Consider the following 9,329-nt stretch of genomic DNA (forward strand, 5'->3'; position numbering starts at 1 on the left):
CCCCGCCCCCCAAGCCCAGATACCCCAGTGTAATAACCCCCCCAGAGCACAGATACCCCAGTGTAATAACCCCCCCCCCCCCAGCACAGATACCCCAGTGTAATAACCCCCCCCCCAGTACAGATACCCCAGTGTAATAACCCCCCCCCCGAGCACAGATACCCCAGTGTAATAACACCCCCCCCAGTACAGATACCCCAGTGTAATAACCCCCCCAGCACAGATACCCCAGTGTAATAACCCCCCCCCCCGAGCACAGATACCCCAGTGTAATAACCCCCCCCCCCAAGTACAGATACCCCAGTGTAATAACCCCCCCCCCCCCCGAGCACAGATACCCCAGTGTAATAACCCCCCCCCCCCAAGTACAGATACCCCAGTGTAATAACCCCCCCCCCCCGAGCACAGATACCCCAGTGTAATAACCCCCCCCCCCAAGTACAGATACCCCAGTGTAATAACCCCCCCCCGAGCACAGATACCCCAGTGTAATAACCCCCCCCCCCCCGAGCACAGATACCCCAGTCTAATAACCCCCCCCCCCGAGTACAGATACCCCAGTGTAATAACCCCCCCCCCAGCACAGATACCCCAGTGTAATAACCCCCCCCCAGAGCACAGATACCCCAGTGTAATAACCCCCCCCCCGAGCACAGATACCCCAGTGTAATAACACCCCCCCCAGTACAGATACCCCAGTGTAATAACCCCCCCCCCAGTACAGATACCCCAGTGTAATACCCCCCCCCCCGAGCACAGATACCCCAGTGTAATAACACCCCCCCCAGTACAGATACCCCAGTGTAATAACCCCCCCCCCAGTACAGATACCCCAGTGTAATAACCCCCCCCCCGAGCACAGATACCCCAGTGTAATAACCCCCCCCCCCCCAAGTACAGATACCCCAGTGTAATAACCCCCCCCCCAAGTGCAGATACCCCAGTGTAATAACCCCCCCCCCCAAGTACAGATACCCCAGTGTAATAACCCCCCCCAGAGCACAGATACCCCAGTGTAATAACTCCCCCCCCCCAAGTACAGATACCCCAGTGTACTAACCCCCCCCAGAGCACAGATACCCCAGTGTAATAACTCCCCCCCCCCCCAAGTACAGATACCCCAGTGTAATAACCCCCCCCAGAGCACAGATACCCCAGTGTAATAACCCCCCCCCCCCCCGAGCACAGATACCCCAGTGTAATAACCCCCCCCCCCCCCGAGCACAGATACCCCAGTGTAATAACCCCCCCCCCCCAGTACAGATACCCCAGTGTAATAACCCCCCCCCCCGAGCACAGATACCCCAGTGTAATAACCCCCCCCCCCCGAGCACAGATACCCCAGTGTAATAACCCCCCCCCCCCGAGCACAGATACCCCAGTGTAATAACCCCCCCCCCCCAAGTACAGATACCCCAGTGTAATAACCCCCCCCCCGAGCACAGATACCCCAGTGTAATAACCCCCCCCCCGAGCACAGATACCCCAGTGTAATAACCCCCCCCCCCGAGCACAGATACCCCAGTGTAATAACCCCCCCCCCCCGAGTACAGATACCCCAGTGTAATAACCCCCCCCCCCAGCACAGATACCCCAGTGTAATAACCCCCCCCAGAGCACAGATACCCCAGTGTAATAACCCCCCCCCCGAGCACAGATACCCCAGTGTAATAACACCCCCCCCAGTACAGATACCGCAGTGTAATAACCCCCCCCCCCCGAGCACAGATACCCCAGTGTAATAACCCCCCCACCCAGAACAGATACCCCAGTGTAATAACCCCCCCCCGAGCACAGATACCCCAGTGTAATAACCCCCCCCCCCCCAAGTACAGATACCCCAGTGTAACAACCCCCCCCCAAGTACAGATACCCCAGTGTAACAACCCCCCCCCCAAGTACAGATACCCCAGTGTAATAACCCCCCCCCAGTACAGATACCCCAGTGTAATAACCCCCCCCAGTACAGATACCCCAGTGTAATAACCCCCCCCCCCAGTACAGATACCCCAGTGTAATAACCCCCCCAGTACAGATACCCCAGTGTAATAACCCCCCCCCCCGAGCACAGATACCCCAGTGTAATAACCCCCCCCCCCGAGCACAGATACCCCAGTGTAATAACCCCCCCCCCGAGCACAGATACCCCAGTGTAATAACCCCCCCCCCAGCACAGATACCCCAGTGTAATAACACCCCCCCCAGTACAGATACCCCAGTGTAATAACCCCCCCTCCAAGTACAGATACCCCAGTGTAATAACCCCCCCCTGAGCACAGATACCCCAGTGTAATAACCCCCCCCCCCAAGTACAGATACCCCAGTGTAATAACCCCCCCCCCCCCGAGCACAGATACCCCAGTGTAATAACCCCCCCCCCCCAAGTACAGATACCCCAGTGTAATAACCCCCCCCAGCACAGATACCCCAGTGTAATAACCCCCCCCCCAAGTAGATACCCCAGTGTAATAACCCCCCCCCCCAAGTAGAGATACCCCAGTGTAATAACCCCCCCCAGTACAGATACCCCAGTGTAATAACCCCCCCCCCCCAAGTACAGATACCCCAGTGTAATAACCCCCCCCCCCCAAGTACAGATACCCCAGTGTAATAACCCCCCCCCCCCCAAGTACAGATACCCCAGTGTAATAACCCCCCCCCAAGTACAGATACCCCAGTGCAATAACCCCCCCCCCCCAAGTACAGATACCCCAGTGTAATAACCCCCCCCCCCCAAGTACAGATACCCCAGTGTAATAACCCCCCCCCCCCAAGTACAGATACCCCAGTGTAATAACCCCCCCCCCCCCCCAAGTACAGATACCCCAGTGTAATAACCCCCCCCCGAGCACAGATACCCCAGTGTAATAACCCCCCCCCCCCCGAGCACAGATACCCCAGTGTAATAACACCCCCCCCAGTACAGATACCCCAGTGTAATAACCCCCCCCCCCGAGCACAGATACCCCAGTGTAATAACCCCCCCCCGAGCACAGATACCCCAGTGTAATAACCCCCCACCCCCGAGCACAGATACCCCAGTGTAATAACCCCCCACCCCCGAGCACAGATACCCCAGTGTAATAACCCCCCCCCCCCGAGCACAGATACCCCAGTGTAATAACATACCCCCCCCGAGCACAGATACCCCAGTGTAATAACCCCCCCCCCCCAAGTACAGATACCCCAGTGTAATAACCCCCCCCCCCCGAGCACAGATACCCCAGTGTAATAACACCCCCCAGTACAGATACCCCAGTGTAATAACCCCCCCCCCCCGAGCACAGATACCCCAGTGTAATAACCCCCCCCCCCCAAGTACAGATACCCCAGTGTAATAACCCCCCCCCCCAAGTACAGATACCCCAGTGTAATAACCCCCCCCCCCCAAGTACAGATACCCCAGTGTAATAACCCCCCCCCCAAGTACAGATACCCCAGTGTAATAACCCCCCCCCCAAGTACAGATACCCCAGTGTAATAACCCCCCCCCCCCAAGTACAGATACCCCAGTGTAATAACCCCCCCCCCCGAGCACAGATACCCCAGTGTAATAACCCCCCCCCCCCCGAGCACAGATACCCCAGTGTAATAACCCCCCCCAGTACAGATACCCCAGTGTAATAACCCCCCCCCAAGTACAGATACCCCAGTGTAATAACCCCCCCCCCCCCAAGTACAGATACCCCAGTGTAATAACCTCCCCCCCCCCCCAAGTACAGATACCCCAGTGTAATAACCCCCCCCCCCAAGTACAGATACCCCAGTGTAATAACCCCCCCCCCGAGCACAGATACCCCAGTGTAATAACCCCCCCCCCGAGCACAGATACCCCAGTGTAATAACCCCCCCCAAGTACAGATACCCCAGTGTAATAACCCCCCCCCCCAGTACAGATACCCCAGTGTAATAACCCCCCCCCCCAGTACAGATACCCCAGTGTAATAACCCCCCCCAGTACAGATACCCAGTGTAATAACCCCCCCGAGCACAGATACCCCAGTGTAATATCCCCCCCCCCCCAAGCACAGATACCCCAGTGTAATAACCCCCCCCCCCCGAGCACAGATACCCCAGTGTAATAACCCCCCCCCCCCGAGCACAGATACCCCAGTGTAATAACCCCCCCCCCCAGTACAGATACCCCAGTGTAATAACCCCCCCCCCAAGTACAGATACCCCAGTGTAATAACCCCCCCCCCAAGTACAGATACCCCAGTGTAATAACCCCCCCCCCAAGTACAGATACCCCAGTGTAATAACCCCCCCCCAAGTACAGATACCCCAGTGTAATAACCCCCCCCCCCCGAGCACAGATACCCCAGTGTAATAACCCCCCCCCCCCCGAGCACAGATACCCCAGTGTAATAACCCCCCCCAGTACAGATACCCCAGTGTAATAACCCCCCCGAGCACAGATACCCCAGTGTAATATCCCCCCCCCCCAAGCACAGATACCCCAGTGTAATAACCCCCCCCCCCGAGCACAGATACCCCAGTGTAATAACCCCCCCCCCCGAGCACAGATACCCCAGTGTAATAACCCCCCCCCCCGAGCACAGATACCCCAGTGTAATAACCCCCCCCCCCCAAGTACAGATACCCCAGTGTAATAACCCCCCCCCCCGAGCACAGATACCCCAGTGTAATAACCCCCCCCCCCAAGTACAGATACCCCAGTGTAATAACCCCCCCCCCAGTACAGATACCCCAGTGTAATAACCCCCCCCCAGTACAGATACCCCAGTGTAATAACCCCCCCCCAGTACAGATACCCCAGTGTAATAACCCCCCCCGAGCACAGATACCCCAGTGTAATATCCCCCCCCCCCCAAGCACAGATACCCCAGTGTAATAACCCCCCCCCCCGAGCACAGATACCCCAGTGTAATAACCCCCCCCCCCCCCGAGCACAGATACCCCAGTGTAATAACCCCCCCACCCCGAGCACAGATACCCCAGTGTAATAACCCCCCCCCCGAGCACAGAGCACAGATACCCCAGTGTAATAACCCCCCCCCAGTACAGATACCCCAGTGTAATAACCCCCCCCCCCCGAGCACAGATACCCCAGTGTAATAACACCCCCCCCCCGAGCACAGATACCCCAGTGTAATAACCCCCCCCCCCGAGCACAGATACCCCAGTGTAATAACCCCCCCCCCCAATACAGATACCCCAGTGTAATAACCCCCCCCCCCACAGTACAGATACCCCAGTGTAATAACACCCCCCCCAGTACAGATACCCCAGTGTAATAACCCCCCCCCCCCCCCGAGCACAGATACCCCAGTGTAATAACCCCCCCCCAAGTACAGATACCCCAGTGTAATAACCCCCCCCCAGTACAGATACCCCAGTGTAATAACCCCCCCCCCCAGTACAGATACCCCAGTGTAATAACCCCCCCCCAGTACAGATACCCCAGTGTAATAACCCCCCCCCCCCGAGCACAGATACCCCAGTGTAATAACCCCCCCACCCCGAGCACAGATACCCCAGTGTAATAACCCCCCCCCCCGAGCACAGATACCCCAGTGTAATAACCCCCCCCCCCGAGCACAGATACCCCAGTGTAATAACCCCCCCCCCCGAGCACAGATACCCCAGTGTAATAACCCCCCCCCCGAGCACAGATACCCCAGTGTAATAACCCCCCCCCCCCCCGAGCACAGATACCCCAGTGTAATAACCCCCCCCCCCCCCGAGCACAGATACCCCAGTGTAATAACCCCCCACCCCGAGCACAGATACCCCAGTGTAATAACCCCCCCCCCCCGAGCACAGAGCACAGATACCCCAGTGTAATAACCCCCCCCCAGTACAGATACCCCAGTGTAATAACCCCCCCCCCCCCCAGCACAGATACCCCAGTGTAATAACACCCCCCCCCGAGCACAGATACCCCAGTGTAATAACCCCCCCCCCCGAGCACAGATACCCCAGTGTAATAACCCCCCCCCCAAATACAGATACCCCAGTGTAATAACCCCCCCCCCCCACAGTACAGATACCCCAGTGTAATAACACCCCCCCCAGTACAGATACCCCAGTGTAATAACCCCCCCCCCCCCCGAGCACAGATACCCCAGTGTAATAACCCCCCCCCAAGTACAGATACCCCAGTGTAATAACCCCCCCCCCAGTACAGATACCCCAGTGTAATAACCCCCCCCAGTACAGATACCCCAGTGTAATAACCCCCCCCCAGTACAGATACCCCAGTGTAATAACCCCCCCCCCGAGCACAGATACCCCAGTGTAATAACCCCCCCCCCCCGAGCACAGATACCCCAGTGTAATAACCCCCCCCCCGAGCACAGATACCCCAGTGTAATAACCCCCCCCCCGAGCACAGATACCCCAGTGTAATAACCCCCCCCCCCGAGCACAGAGCACAGATACCCCAGTGTAATAACCCCCCCCAGTACAGATACCCCAGTGTAATAACCCCCCCCCCAGCACAGATACCCCAGTGTAATAACACCCCCCCCCCGAGCACAGATACCCCAGTGTAATAACCCCCCCCCCCCCGAGCACAGATACCCCAGTGTAATAACCCCCCCCCCCAAATACAGATACCCCAGTGTAATAACCCCCCCCCCCACAGTACAGATACCCCAGTGTAATAACACCCCCCCCCAGTACAGATACCCCAGTGTAATAACCCCCCCCCCCCCCCCGAGCACAGATACCCCAGTGTAATAACCCCCCCCCAAGTACAGATACCCCAGTGTAATAACCCCCCCCCCAGTACAGATACCCCAGTGTAATAACCCCCCCCCCAGTACAGATACCCCAGTGTAATAACCCCCCCCCAGTACAGATACCCCAGTGTAATAACCCCCCCCCAGTACAGATACCCCAGTGTAATAACCCCCCCCGAGCACAGATACCCCAGTGTAATAACCCCCCCCACCCCGAGCACAGATACCCCAGTGTAATAACCCCCCCCCCCCGAGCACAGATACCCCAGTGTAATAACCCCCCCCCCCGAGCACAGATACCCCAGTGTAATAACCCCCCCCCCCCCCGAGCACAGATACCCCAGTGTAATAACCCCCCCCCCCCGAGCACAGATACCCCAGTGTAATAACCCCCCCCCCCGAGCACAGATACCCCAGTGTAATAACCCCCCCCCCAGTACAGATACCCCAGTGTAATAACCCCCCCCCAGTACAGATACCCCAGTGTAATAACCCCCCCCCCGAGCACAGATACCCCAGTGTAATAACCCCCCCACCCCGAGCACAGATACCCCAGTGTAATAACCCCCCCCCCGAGCACAGATACCCCAGTGTAATAACCCCCCCCCCGAGCACAGATACCCCAGTGTAATAACCCCCCCCCCCCGAGCACAGATACCCCAGTGTAATAACCCCCCCCCCCCCGAGCACAGATACCCCAGTGTAATAACCCCCCCCCCCCGAGCACAGATACCCCAGTGTAATAACCCCCCCCCCCGAGCACAGATACCCCAGTGTAATAACCCCCCCCCCAGTACAGATACCCCAGTGTAATAACCCCCCCCCAGTACAGATACCCCAGTGTAATAACCCCCCCCCCGAGCACAGATACCCCAGTGTAATAACCCCCCCCCAGTACAGATACCCCAGTGTAATAACCCCCCCCCAGTACAGATACCCCAGTGTAATAACCCCCCCCCCGAGCACAGATACCCCAGTGTAATAACCCCCCCACCCCGAGCACAGATACCCCAGTGTAATAACCCCCCCCCCCCGAGCACAGATACCCCAGTGTAATAACCCCCCCCCAGTACAGATACCCCAGTGTAATAACCCCCCCCCCCCCAGCACAGATACCCCAGTGTAATAACACCCCCCCCCCGAGCACAGATACCCCAGTGTAATAACCCCCCCCCCCGAGCACAGATACCCCAGTGTAATAACCCCCCCCCCAAATACAGATACCCCAGTGTAATAACCCCCCCCCACAGTACAGATACCCCAGTGTAATAACACCCCCCCCCAGTACAGATACCCCAGTGTAATAACCCCCCCCCCCCCGAGCACAGATACCCCAGTGTAATAACCCCCCCCCAAGTACAGATACCCCAGTGTAATAACCCCCCCCCCCAGTACAGATACCCCAGTGTAATAACCCCCCCCCCAGTACAGATACCCCAGTGTAATAACCCCCCCCCAGTACAGATACCCCAGTGTAATAACCCCCCCCCCGAGCACAGATACCCCAGTGTAATAACCCCCCCCCCGAGCACAGATACCCCAGTGTAATAACCCCCCCCCCGAGCACAGATACCCCAGTGTAATAACCCCCCCCCCCCCGAGCACAGAGCACAGATACCCCAGTGTAATAACCCCCCCCCAGTACAGATACCCCAGTGTAATAACCCCCCCCCCCAGCACAGATACCCCAGTGTAATAACACCCCCCCCCCCGAGCACAGATACCCCAGTGTAATAACCCCCCCCCCCCCGAGCACAGATACCCCAGTGTAATAACCCCCCCCCCAATACAGATACCCCAGTGTAATAACCCCCCCCCACAGTACAGATACCCCAGTGTAATAACACCCCCCCCCAGTACAGATACCCCAGTGTAATAACCCCCCCCCCCCCCCGAGCACAGATACCCCAGTGTAATAACCCCCCCCCCAAGTACAGATACCCCAGTGTAATAACCCCCCCCCCAGTACAGATACCCCAGTGTAATAACCCCCCCCCCAGTACAGATACCCCAGTGTAATAACCCCCCCCCAGTACAGATACCCCAGTGTAATAACCCCCCCCCAGTACAGATACCCCAGTGTAATAACCCCCCCCCCGAGCACAGATACCCCAGTGTAATAACCCCCCCCACCCCGAGCACAGATACCCCAGTGTAATAACCCCCCCCCCCCGAGCACAGATACCCCAGTGTAATAACCCCCCCCCCCCGAGCACAGATACCCCAGTGTAATAACCCCCCCCCCCCGAGCACAGATACCCCAGTGTAATAACCCCCCCCCCCGAGCACAGATACCCCAGTGTAATAACCCCCCCCCCCGAGCACAGATACCCCAGTGTAATAACCCCCCCCCCAGTACAGATACCCCAGTGTAATAACCCCCCCCCAGTACAGATACCCCAGTGTAATAACCCCCCCCCCGAGCACAGATACCCCAGTGTAATAACCCCCCCACCCCGAGCACAGATACCCCAGTGTAATAACCCCCCCCCCCGAGCACAGATACCCCAGTGTAATAACCCCCCCCCCCCCGAGCACAGATACCCCAGTGTAATAACCCCCCCCCCCCCGAGCACAGATACCCCAGTGTAATAACCCCCCCCCCCCGAGCACAGATACCCC

Source organism: Rhinoderma darwinii, chromosome 9 (genome assembly GCF_050947455.1).
Source record: "Rhinoderma darwinii isolate aRhiDar2 chromosome 9, aRhiDar2.hap1, whole genome shotgun sequence".
Taxonomy (NCBI): Eukaryota; Metazoa; Chordata; class Amphibia; order Anura; family Rhinodermatidae; genus Rhinoderma; species Rhinoderma darwinii.